This window comes from Pteronotus mesoamericanus, unplaced genomic scaffold (assembly GCF_021234165.1).
Source record: "Pteronotus mesoamericanus isolate MK-2021 breed Mesoamerican mustached bat unplaced genomic scaffold, CSHL_Meso_final contig_182, whole genome shotgun sequence".
NCBI lineage: Eukaryota > Metazoa > Chordata > Mammalia > Chiroptera > Mormoopidae > Pteronotus > Pteronotus mesoamericanus.
This window is the reverse complement of record NW_026555078.1, coordinates 34,283,025-34,296,570: the sequence shown is the minus strand read 5'-3', so window position 1 is coordinate 34,296,570 and position 13,546 is coordinate 34,283,025. Positions and strand designations below refer to the sequence as shown.

General features: G+C 39.4%; 1 pseudogene; it reads right to left on the bottom strand.

The window, feature by feature from the left end:
• Positions 1-11,253, bottom strand: part of LOC129065688 (V-type proton ATPase subunit d 2-like) — a 97,858-nt pseudogene extending 86,605 nt beyond the window's left edge.
• Between the last annotated feature and the right edge of the window lie 2,293 nt (positions 11,254-13,546).

The following is a 13,546-nucleotide window of genomic DNA, read 5'->3' as shown; positions in this document are numbered from 1 at the left end:
GAGTCTCAATGAGCAGTTTATTGAAGAACTGCAAGAAAGTAGACCCTGTGGCCAGCTGCTTGGAAGAGACAAGACTGAGCCATTCACTTTGTCTTATTTAATCAGAATAAAACACTGAGAATATAAAGAAGACTTGACCTTCAAATGTTATGAACATAAATACTAAACTCCATTTGGGTAATGATCCTATCTTGTCAGATATATACATATTCTGTATGTTATTTTCATATTTTTTCTATTTATGATTGCTAGTGTTTCCCTTTAAATCCTGGCTTTTAAGTAATTAGTGTTGTCTTAACCCTTAACCTTGTGTCTAAGTTATATGTAGTTGTTTTTTATAGAAACATAAATTTATTCATTGTATGTTTGTTATAGGATGCTAAATTTGTTAAAACATTGTTTTTTTGTAGCATATTAAATGTAAATAAGCTGCTATACAAAAGTGACCCAGATATGGAGTGACTCAAACAAGTGAGAAGTTTATTTCTCACTCAATAATAGTCCAGAGGTAGGCAGACAATCTAGGCAAACAACAGACTTCATTCCATGGGGTCATCAGGAAACAAAGCATCTTCTCTCCTGTTGCTCCAAAATCACCTAGAGCAGGAGTTAGCAAACTTTTTCTGCAAAGGGCCAGATAGTAAATATTTTAGGCTTTGTGGGCCATACATTCTTTGTCATAACTCCTCAAGTCTGCCACTGTAGCATGAAAACAGCCATGGACAAATATAATAATGAATGGGTATGGCTTTATTCCAATAAAATTTTATTGACAAAAACAAGGGGCAGGCCAGATTTGGCCCATGGGTCACAATTTAACAACTCCTGTCCTAGCATGTCATCTTCACAGCTGAAGCTCTATTCATGCCCTGGTTTGTGGGAAGGGATAAGGGGCAGCGGAAGGCAAGACACTACTCAGAAGTGAACACGTTGTTTCTGCTAACATTCCATTGACCAAAACGTAGTCATATGGTCACAGCCATCTAGCTCCAATAGAGGCCTGAAAAGGTCTAGCTGGGTGGTCATGTGCCTAGGTAGAATGTGGAGAGTTGATTATCAAGAGAAAAGAAAATGGATATTAGGGAACAATTATTACCTCTGCCACTCACCTCAAGTTGTAAGACAAACTAGCACTATGATCTCTAACTTACGATTTATGGCTTCTTTGAATTATTCTGAAACATAAACCAGTGTTTGTCTTTACTTGTCAGTCATAAGGTATTCCAGAACCTGTCTCTTCATTTTCTCTCTGTTAGCATTAGCAATGCCAAAATTCCAATCAAGCCAGGGTCTGAACAGACATGAAGGACTCATAAAAGTAATCTGCATTGAGTGGAGAAGGAAGATGTGCAGAGATAAGAGACCAGGGCTCCCTCCAGAAAGGGGAAAAGAAAAACGGAGAAGGATGATGACTTTCTGGGTCCTGTTGGGCCTGAAGTTACTTCCTGCTTCGCATTCTATTCATTTCCTTTGCACTCCCTTTTTAATTGGACATCTTTAGGGGCACCTCTGTTCCTCTCAGCCAAAAAATCTTTAAGAGGCATTTATCAACCTGTTTCAAGATATTTGATACCAAGTAGAAACTTTTTTATTTCTAGCAGGAATATATGAAAATTGTCTAATTTTTTTAAAATGAAAATCTCCCCCAAAACTTCCTTCTATAACAAAAGCTAATTCTCTTAACTTTGGACTATACCAAATAGAGTTTTTTACTATTAAATAAACAATATTTTTTGTTGAGCTCCTTGTAGTATTATGGATACATTTCTTTTCTTGTACAGCACTTTGTCTTTTTTGCCGTTAATTAATTGCCTAATTTTGACATTGTTTTCTATATACCTATCAATTACTTTGTCACTAAAGCCTCCAACAGAACTCTACTATCATCCTTTTTTTTTTTTTTTTTTCTTCTTGAGCCATTTCTCCTGGAGTCTTTGTCCCCCTGACGCTTTTGATCATAGCTGCTCTGGAGGATTTCTGGGTGTTCTTTTCTGTTGTTTAGGGAGTCCCATTACACTTTCTTTTATTGTATTGCCTCTCTTCTGCCTCCCATGCCCTCTTTTTGCTTTTCTCCTCTTGTGTTACTGAGACAAATCTTTCATTTGCTTCCTGAGGAAAGGTGCATGCCAGGTAAAATTTTTGAAAAATTGCATGTCTAAAACTTTTTATTCTACACTCATACTTGATTGATAGTTTGAGGATTTTCCCTCTGAATTTTGAAGTCATTGCTCCATTTTATCTAATTTCCAATGTTAAAGTCAAGAAGTCAAAAAAAATCCATAATAAAGTTTTATCTTTATACTCAGGGATCTAAAATTTGAAAATGATATGCTCTGGTGTGATCTTTCTTCAACCATTTTGGTGGGTACTCAGTGGGATCTTTAAATCTAAAACTTTTATCCTTCAGTTCTAGAAAATTGTCTTGTATTTCTCTGTTCTTGCTTGCTTTCATGCCTATTAGATTGATGTTGGACCTCCTGGATTGATCTTCAATTTTTTTTTTCTTTTCTCTCCTATTGCCTACCTCTTAGTCTTTTTGATACACTTTCAATTTAAAGTTGATGGTATAGTCAACTTCAAATTCCAACACTTTGTATTTGCTATCTTGTTTCTAATTTCTAACAAGCTCCTTTTGCTGTTTTGGAATATTCTCACTTTATGCAGCACCTCGATTATTTTAGTATGGGTAGCATATCTCCTCTAATGTAAAGTGTTCTGCTGCTGCACTGTCTCTGTTTCCTTTGGGAAATTTCTCCTTGATTATTTTGTTTTCTGTCTTAAGTGTTGGAGGATTTCCTTAAATATATGGAGGATTTCCTTAAATATATGGATGTCTCATGGATGCCCATTATATTTAAGAGTGAGGCATTGAGAGAGAGAGAGAGAGAGAGAGAGAGAGATTAGAAGCTTTGTGTGTATAGCAGGGCATGTCTGAGAAGGAGGTGCTGCTTCCCTTAAGGGTGAGCAGAGGGCACTGCTTTCATTTCAGGAGATCACCATGTGTCTGCGTTCATAGGTCTTTTCTCTTGAGTCTGTGCTAGAATGAGATTCTGTGTTGTGTTTTAGAAATAAATATTGTGTAAACTCCATTTTTATTTTTCACTCACACAATTATGAGGAGGAAATACCTAGGAATTTATATGGCTTTTATACTGGTAGACTTAACTGTAACAAGATAAATATGGTGATAGTCAGTGGTATAATTATTAGAATTATAAGAGAACAGGGCAGAAAATTCAATTTCCCACGACAAAGTTTACAACTTTTATTTATTCATTCATTCATTTATTTTCAAATACATTTGTCTCCGCATACCCCCCACCACTTGCCCCTGCCCCCCTCCCCCCTCTCCCTCCCTCAATCCTTCTCCATTTTGGCTTAGTCCAGAGTCCTTGCTACATGTTCCTTGACTTGACCCTTCCCTTCCTTTTCCCCCACCCACCCCTCCCTCCTTCCCTCTTGTCTCAGTTGGTTTCTTTTTTCTTTCAGTGTTGCTGGTCTTATTTTACTCGCATCTTTGTTTTGTTGGTTAGATTCCACTTATAGGTGAGATCATATCATATTTGTCTTTTGCCCCCTGGCTTATTTCGCTTAGCATAATGCTCTCTAGTTCCATCCATGCTGTTGCAAAGTTTAGTAGTTCTTTTCTTCTTTCTGCTGCGTAGTATTCCATTGTGTAAATGTACCATAATTTTTTGATCCAATCATCTACTGATGAGCATTTAGGTTGCTTCCAACATTTGGCTATTGTAAATTGTGCTGCTATGAACATTGGGGTGCATAGGTTCTTTTGAATTGGCATTTTGGAATTCTTAGGATATAGTCCCAGCAGAGGAATCACTGGATCAAAAGGCAGTTCCATTTTTAGCTTTTTGAGGAAATTCCACACTGTTTTCCACAATGGCTGCACCAGTCTGCATTCCCACCAACAGTGTACTAGCGTTCCCTTTTCTCCACAGCCTCGCCAGCACCTGCTGTTTGTTGATCTGTTTATGATGGCCATTCTGACCGGTGTGATGTGGTATCTCACTGTGGTTTTAATCTGCATTTCTCTGATGGCTAGTGATGCTGAGCATCCTTTCAAATGTCTCTGGGCCCTCTGTATCACTTCCTTGGAAAAGCATCTGCCCAGGTCCTTTGCCCATTTTTTGATTGGATCGTTTGTCTTCTTGCAGTGGAGTCGAGTGAGTTCTTTATATATTTTGGAGATCAAACTTCTATCTGATGTATCATTAGCAAATATATTTTCCCATATAGTTGGCTCCCTTTTCATTTTGCTGATGTTTTCTTTAGCTGTGCAGAAGCTTCTTATTTTGATGAGGTCCCACTTGTTTATTTTTCCTTTATGTCCCTTGCTTTAGGAGACCTATCAGTGAAAATATTGCTGCGTGGGATATGTGAGAGTTTCTTGCCAATGTTCTCCTCTAGGACTTTCATGGTGTTGCAACTTATATTTAAGTCTTTTATCCATCTTGAGTTTATTTTTGTGTATGGTGTCAGCTGATGATCCAATTTCAATTTTTTGCATGGAGCTGTCCAGCCCTCCCAACACCATTTGTTGAAGAAGCTAGTTTTACTCCACTTTATGCTTCTGCTCCCTTTGTCAAATATTAGTTGCCCATATAGACATGGGCTTATTTCTGGGCTTTCTATTCTGTTCCACTAGTCTATGGATCTGTTCTTGTTCCAGTACCAGATTGTTTTGAGTATAGTGGCTTTGTAATTTAGTTTGATGTCTGGTACTGTGATCCATTCTACTTTGTTTTTCTTTCTCAAAATTGCTCCAGCTCTTCGGGGTCGTTTATGGTTCCATATAAATTTTTGAAATGTCTGTTCTATTTCTGTGAAATACGTCATTGGTATTTTAATAGGGATTGCGTTGAATCTATAAATTGCTTTGGGCAGTATGGACATTTTGATGATATTAATTCTTCCAATCCATGAACATGGTATATGCTTCCATTTATTTGTGTCTTCCTTAATTTCTTTCTTCAATGTTGTATAGTTTTCTGCATACAGGACTTTTACTTCCTTGGTTAAATTTATTCCTAGGTACTTTATTTTTCTTGTACAACTTTTTTTTTAAGTCATGCTTTATTTAATGTGTTTTTTTAATCCTCACCTGAAGATATGTTTTTATTTATTTTGGGGAGAGAGAGAGGAAGTGAGAAAGAAAGAGAAAAAAGAAAGAGAGAAGGAAGAAGGAAGGAAGGAAGGAAGGAAGGAAGGAAGGAAGGAAGGAAGGAAGGAAGGAAGGAAGGAAGGAAGGAAGACATTGATGTGAGAAACATCTATCAGTTCCTTCCTGTAAGTGCCCTGGTGGAGGGTCAAACCCTCAACCTAGGTATATACCCTAACTGGGGATCATACAACCGCTTGGTGTATGGATGATGTTCCTACCAACTGAGCCACCTGGCCAGGGCTAAAATTTATAACTTAAGAAAGCAAACACAGTTCTCTCCAGCAAATAGAATTTTCTACAGTATACATAGTATCATGATTACAAATTACAACAACAATTGTAATTAGAAGTTAAATACCATGGAGACTCTGCCCTTAGTAAGCAAATAAGTAAGAAGAAGTATAATTATATTCTAAAGAGACAAAGCATATGTAAACTAAAAAATAAACCTAATAAGAACTTAGCCCCATTGGATTGAAATTTTCATCCATTGTGCTCTTGATCCAATTTAATATAAAAATTCTCTGAGTATTCATATCTCATTCATATGAGGCAAATAACTCTGAATGTGAATTGCTTGTTTCAACTAAATTCTCCTTTCTCCATGTCTCATACTACATGCATTTACAGCTTGTGACCTATTTTTCTACTTTAATTTTAAGATAAGCTAAACAGAAATATTTTTAAGTTAATATATTTCATTAGCCAGTCATTTTCTCCAGAAGACTTATAATCTCCTGTCTGGTGAGGTTGGGATAGGATGAAGAAAAGATTATAGTAATAAATCTGACAGACAACTTCTGCATAGCCAAGTGTAGAAATAAAAGAGATTTTACCACTCAGTATACAATCTTTCACTTAATCCCCTTGATTTCACTTCTTTTTTAAATTTTTCCTTAATGTCATCCTAATGGAGTTTTGAGAGAGAGTAGAAATAAATCTGTGTTCAGTCTGATATATTTAATTGATAATCCTGATAGACTTTTTCAAAAAAAGGAACCAATTTTTTAATTATCTGTGGATTTAAAAAACAGCTTTCTGCCCTGACTGGAATGGCTCAGTGACCTGGACATCATCCCACAAACCAAAAGGCTGCTGGTTCAATTTCAAGTCAGGACATATGCCTGCGTTGCAAGCCAAGTCCCTGGCTGCAGGAGGCAACCAATCAATGTTTCTCTCTGACACATCGATGTTTCTCTTGCTCTCTTCCTCCCTTCCTTTCCTTCTCTCTAAAAATAAATAAATAAAATATTTAAAAAAAAACAAACCAGATTTCTTGCCCAGCTTTTCATGCAGTCAAGAAAACTGGAGCACCACAACTTGATCTAGTAAACTTAGGTCCCAAGTACAACTCAGTCATATTGTTCTCAGGTCAGATGAGTTTGGCCCATTAGTGCTGTCATTCAAACATCAATTCCAGACCCATCAACCCATAAGCTGCACCTACTGGGTTTTTCTTTAGATGATATTCACTGGACTGTGCCTTTCAATGACTCAAATTCTTCTCCTGGAGTGTAGGAAACATTCTCACTTACCCATCCACACCTATTTCCTCTTCATTCTTGATAACAGAATCTCAATTTGGTTTGAGAGGTGTATTAGTTTCCAATTGCTACTATAACAAATCATCACAAACTTAGTGACTTAAAACAACACAAAGTTATTTTCTTACAGTTCTGGAGATCAGGAGTCGGAAATGAGCCACCAGGGCTGCATTCCTTCTGGAGGATCTAGGGGAGAATCCATTTCCTCGTCTTCTCCAGGTTCTAGAAACTGCCTGTATTTTTTGATTTGTGGCCCCGGATCACTTCAACCTCTACATCCATCATTTTCTTCTCTGACTTCAACCCAACTGTTTCCCTCCTATAAAGACCCTTGTGATTACATTGGGCCCACCTGATGATAATCAAGGATAATTTCCCCCCTCAAGAACTTTAACATGATCACTTTTACAGAGTAAGATAACATATTCACAGGTTCCAGGGACCAGGTCATAGACATATTTGGTGGGGGGCAGATTATTCTGCCTCCTGCAGGAGGCAATGAACCCAGCCCCAGAGGATGAATCAGAATTGTTCAAAAGGAGAGAGCTCCACTCTTCTGGACATCTCCCTTCCTCATCTTTTGAACATTACTGTGTGAGGACATGATACCTAAAGCTATTTAAACTACCTTGTGACCTTAAAGAAAAGGTTAAGACAATTATAGAGATGTTGACTTAACAGCCTGATAAGGTTGGGCCACTAATCTATCTCTTACATAACTAATACCTAGAATTCTTATTAAATGGAACGGTGCAATGTTCTTAGTTTAAGCAACTGTTAATGGGATATTTTATTACTTGCAGCTGAAGGCATGCCCACTAATACATACTTCTAAATAGAAAACTCTCAGTTGAATATCACTTGGGTTTTGTTACTTGTCTGCAAGAATCCTGGGTCTTAGAAAATAATTGCATTTCCAGCAGACAGGGAAACATCAACACAAACAAAGATGGGTGTGTTGGTGATTTAATCTCAGAGGAATCATATTTGAGCTTCCATACTCATGTAATAACAAGCTATCTTTTTAAAAAAAATTTTTTTAAATATTCTTCTTATCAAAGTACATACAGATAGTTTCAACTACACAATCTATTGGATGGTAAAGAAGATAAGTCCCAGAAAGTACCTAAAACAGAGCTATATATAGTAAGTGGTCAATAAATTGTAGCTATTATTATCATATATTCTCTGCGCTTTATGAATAGCATTTTATTTAGGTAAATTAAGCCCCATGATTAATAATAGTGTCACCAAAGCCCCACCTGGAGACAAACTGGATTAAGAAGACTCCTTCTACACACTCTTATCCTCTCTTGAAGAATTAATAATCATACCAAATATTGAGGAAGTTAATTTCTGATAAAAACTTCATTTATTTTTTCAATTAGGGCTCTATGTTATAGACTAATAATAGATATTTTGTTTTGTACTAATTTAAGGATGGGTATATTCCATAATATTGAAGCCAGGCATCTTTCTCTGATCTTCAAATAGATCTGGGTGAGTACCTGTTCATACCCTTAGCCAAACTGTCCCTAGACTGTCCTGAGGGGAAACAAGAGGGTTCTCAATTCCATAAAAATCTAAGTACCTAATGATCTAATGCTTTTCTAAAAATAAGTCCTGAGGGATGTTTTCCCAGCCTCTCATACCTACAGACTATTGACAGGCCTAAATCAATACTGTCTGTCCCTCCTTAGGCAAATATGGACATTGTCCTTGTAACTGTAGGTTAAATAAAGACTGGTAAGAAAGATTCATCTACCCATAATAAAACTTGGCAAAGATGTAAAATGGCATCCAAAGAAAATGCTGGTGTGTGCCATGCACAGAAATCTAACTGGGTTCTGGTTTTACAGAACAACGCAGAATACTTGGTCATTGTTCCATGAACAGTGACAAGAAAAGGGACATCAGCCCACTTTAGAGAGCTACATCCAAGTCAGTTATGCTAAAATACTGAAGAGCTCTCATCCTGCTTTGTCAGGGCTTACGACGAAGGTCATGACTGTAAGTAATATTTTAAATAAATTTCTTAAAACTTAGAACAATGACTTCCAACTTTCCCCTTAGATTGTCAAATAAGAAAATGACAACAGCCAACCCAATAGCTATCTGGTGGAAATGATCAAAATTATATATATTTTTTTGTTTGATCAGCAAAAACTATGTTTTATGGCGTGCCGCAGAATTTTAGTAATTAAATCTATGAGCCATGAGATAAAAGGGGGTGAAAATCACTGACTTAGAGGAACCAGGATGCTGTACTATAGTGATAGCCCAGAGAAAGTAAACTCTGAGACCTGAGGCAAATAGAATATTACTATACTATTTCAAGCTAATTTGTTCACAAAATTCTCTCATTAACTCCTTTGCTAAACTATCCTCCGTCCTTTAGTTTCTACTACACTGCATTATCCCTTAAAGAAAAGGACTTTGTTTAACTTTCTATCCACATATATTTTATGTGTTGTTGTTTTTTTATTTTCTGCAAATTGAGTTTGTGTGGTCACTGGAAGAATGGACAATGCTATTCATTTGTGAGTTGTATGTTTCACACAAAGTGAACAAATCATTTGACTACTTTTTCTATTGAATCGGCTGGCTCAAGGTACCACATGGCAATACCTATTGCTCAATGCACCCAATAGAAATTGGAGTTCAATGGGCAGTATCCTTGGCATTTTAAATTCAAAGCATCTAAAAGCCTCCCCACCCTTGGAAAAGCATGAGCCCAAAAGATGAGCTACACAACGAGCATCATTTTGCTGAGTCCAGAAGAGAATCCTTCCCCCATTTATTTCTGAGAGTGCAGCTCACAAAGGATTGAGCAAGATGGCATTTTGCTTCTCAGGCTGGTAGCAACAATTGAAGTGTTGTCAGTTCTCAAGTGGTAGGTGTACAGTCAGCCCCTGCTTAGTTGCGTTCCACCACAGTTGCAGGCTCCATGGATTACTTGACCAGATACCCGTTCGTGGTGCAGGAGCCCAGGGAACAGATGTAGACACTCTGTTCCCTGGCTGGCAACAACAAGCTGGCATACTGCCCCTGGGATATTGGTGGCGTGATATTTTAGTGCCATTAATAATCCTTTATAAAAACCCCAACCCTTTGTTGGCTGTGTCCCCATAACCAAGACTGGTATTTGTAGTGCGGCAGGGTAAGAAAAATTTCATTTTCTTCTGCTGTGTTAGAAATTTGTAGGCTGAGACTTAAAGGGGATGAAAATTATCTTTCTTGCCCCTTCAGAGAATTTAGCTCTCATGGGCTTCCAGGAAAACCAATACAGTTTCTATGTGAAAAAGCAGGGCTCCTCGGGCCCGCCTTTTCTGAGGCCTGTACTGTTCAATATTCCATTTGCTCCTCTTTACTTCTCTGCCTCCTGAAGTTAGGCATGGCTTAGTGACTTTCTTTGGCCAAAGAAATGTGAATGGGATGGAGTGTCACTTCCAGAAGGAAGCATTTAATTGCAGTTACTTAACCTTCAGCCTGTTCTTCTCTGCCTCAGTCATCAGATTGGCCCATGTTGAGAAGAAGCCTCCCTCAGTCTCCGCCCCTGTCCCTAAGTGACCGTGACAAGCAGAGCCCTTGGGTCTCGTGAGAAACAATCTTTATTATTATAAGTCACTGAGACCTTTTTTAATGCCATTACAACCTAGTTCATCCTAGTAAAGGAACATTAAAGACTACTATGTGGGGGTGGGGTGGGGAGTGGGATGCGAAATGAGGACCTTTGTGGATCGGGGACTAAAGAGAGAAGTGGCAGACCTGAGGGAGAGGTGTTGGGGCAGGTTAAAGAGTGGGTTCCGGGTCCCAGGATGGGCACCTGGGCTCTGTCCCTGTGAGTGGCCACCTAAGCAGTTAGTAGCCAGAGGGTGCTGGGGCCAGAAACAGGACACTTGTAACGGGACTGTCCACATGGCCAAGAGCTGAGTAGAACTGGAGAACTGACCTAGTCCAGGAAGCATGTGCCAGGGGAACTCCTGGGCCTGGGGGCGTTGCCATCCCTAACAGCTCCAGGTGCCGCGGGACATTCACGGGGAGTTGAATTCATGGTCTGCATCACTCCGAGTCCCTAAGAAGCAGATGCTAAAATGAGATTCAGACAGACAAGAGGTTAGTTTTAAGAGATTAAAAAGGGTAACGTCAAGGGGAAAAAAATGAGGAGGGAGGGAGGGAAGGCAGGGAAGCCCTCAGGCAGCAATGAGTTTTGACTCCTCTGAAGGAGAAAGAGAGAGGAGAGAGAGAGAGGTCTGAAATCTCCCTGAAGTTTCTAGGAAAATTTCAGCAAGGGTAATGAGGTGTCCTCAGCCCAAAAATCACTTCAGAGGATCTTGTGTTTTCCATGTTTTAGAACCCCTGCCTCACAGAGCCAGGGGCAGGGAACAGTCCCTGGAAGGCATGGCCAGTGCTGACCCTGTGCTGGCTGACCTTCAGGGCCTGGCAGGTGGGACTCTCAGTTAACTCTGCTCCCACGGAAGATGTGGGAGGAGAATCTTCACATCCGCCACACAGCCGCCATACCATCTTTTACACGGCTTATAAAAGGTGAATAAATAGGGAAGAAAACCAACAGTTACACATAATTTGTGGAATATTATTTCTTCATGGTAACACTATTGTCTTATATTTGTTTCAAGGTTTACAGCTTACCAAGTGCTCTTACGTGTCTCCTCTCATTTTAAACAGCGAGGGTGATTTCATCCCATTATAAGGATAGGAAGCCTGAAGCTCGCTAGGACACCCGGCCATGCAGAGGGGAGCTGAGCCTGGCTCTCAGCTCTCTCTCTCTCTCTTAGTCCAGGGCTCAGTCCACTAGACAACAAAACTCCCACTGAAACCCGTTGCCCCAGAAATGTTTACGATGCCCTTAGATGAGAAGTAATCTTAAGCCATTTGCTTTAAAACTGCTTCAGAAAGAAAATTCACTCCAAAAAGGCTCATCCTGTGTTTATTCTTTCTCTAGAGGCAGCATTCATAGGATGAAAACAGATTTGTCTCTAGCAGAGAAACCCAAAGAGATGGGTCAAAGATGTCCTGTTTACCAGGAAATGCCTTCAGGAGGTGTCTACAGGCTACAGTCTCTGGTTGTGAGAGCAGCTGATGTGGCTTCAGGACCACGGAGGAAAGGCTCCTGGGAGATGTCTCACTCTAGGTGGAAGGAAAATGCCTGGCTTTCAGATGCAGTTACTGCAGAGAAAACCCTCCAAAGTGGTGTTCCTTCCTCAACCTTACTTGTTTATATGAGATGAGACCAGCATATACTCTTCTTTAACATTAATGGGAGATTTTCTTCTTCCCAAAAAGAAAAAAACAAAAACGGTGAAGCAGGAATTACTCCAACTGCAGGAAAAATCCAAACCAGAGTTCCGTTCCCTGCATTGGCACCACTCGGTAAGGAAGGAGAAAGGGCAGACTTTGTGTCAAGTTTCAGTATTTCATCTAAAATCAGAGATACCAGGCAAAGGCTACCCCATACTCTACCTAGGGCATGTAAGATGAAAATAAACACGAAACCTTCAAGTTCTAAGAAGAAATGATGACATGTCCATTTCAGGGTTGTTGATTGTGTGGAAATCATTGGGGGAAAAATCAATATTTCCATTGGGCATTAGAAAAACACCAAGGAATAAAAGTCCTTTTAAACTGTGAAATTATCTCTCAGGGGAATATAATGGGAAGCATTTTTATTTTCATAGGGCACTTCTCCGAGCAACTTCCTCTCAGAGAACGGTAGAAACGAATTCACATTAGACCTCTTTGGACTTGCTTTTAGCAGGAGGAAATGTTCTGGGTGGAATGGCACCCCATTAAACAGCACTGGACCTGACTTTGTTCAGAGATGGAAGATTGCTTTGTTTTCTTGGGGGAAGTAACTGCCCAGGCAGCCAAAGAGTAAATAGCAGGGTAGTGGGCTGAAAAGGGGCCTCTCAGTCCCAATCCTGATGCCATCATTAGCTAGGTCTTGCTGGGCAAGTCGCATAACCACTCACAACTTGTTAACTGGCTTATTAAATGAGTTGATTGTTAATGGTCCAAAGCCATTTTGCTTCTCCAATTGACGTAAGGGCCTTTGAGAGAATACACAGGATCCAGCAGAAGTATGGCTTGTTTGAGTATGCATGTTATTGCTAGGGTAATAATATGGGTGTAATAATTTATAGTTTTAATTTGAATATTTCACCTAAAATGTCATATGGTGTGCTCAGGTGTGATATTGTCATGTTACAGAATTACATACTTATGATTTTGTAATAAAAGGTTTTGTAATAAAAAGGGGGCATTATTTGTTCTGGACCCTGTAGATACCTGGGACTTCCCACAGACCCAATGTATCAGAACCTCTGGGAATTTAAGGTTTTATTGTTCCCCCTGTGATTCAGATGCAGTCAGTCACTCGACAGACCAATATTTTAGGGATAGCTAAGCGTTCAAGCTCCATTCCAGATCCGAAATTCTATGAGGATCAGGAGGTAGGAAGAAGTGGTCATAGAGAGATCGTTCTTCTGTGCCCCAAAGTACCAGCATCTTGCATGACCTGGGAGTGTGTCAGAAATGCAGAATCTGTTCCAGAAACCTACTGATTTAGAATCTATATGTCAATAAGGTCCCCAGTCATTCATAAATACATGACAGAAGGTCTGCTCTATTTCACAGATGTGAACCTGCCTACCTGTGTGCCAGTCGGTCATTTTCCCTCTTGGTCTCTGTGGCTTGGCCAACCAAAGTACACACTACAAGGAAAACATTCAGCTTCAACTGCTATCTCTTACTAGCTGCCGTTCTCCTCAAAGAATGGGAATTTGGGACTTTGCCACCT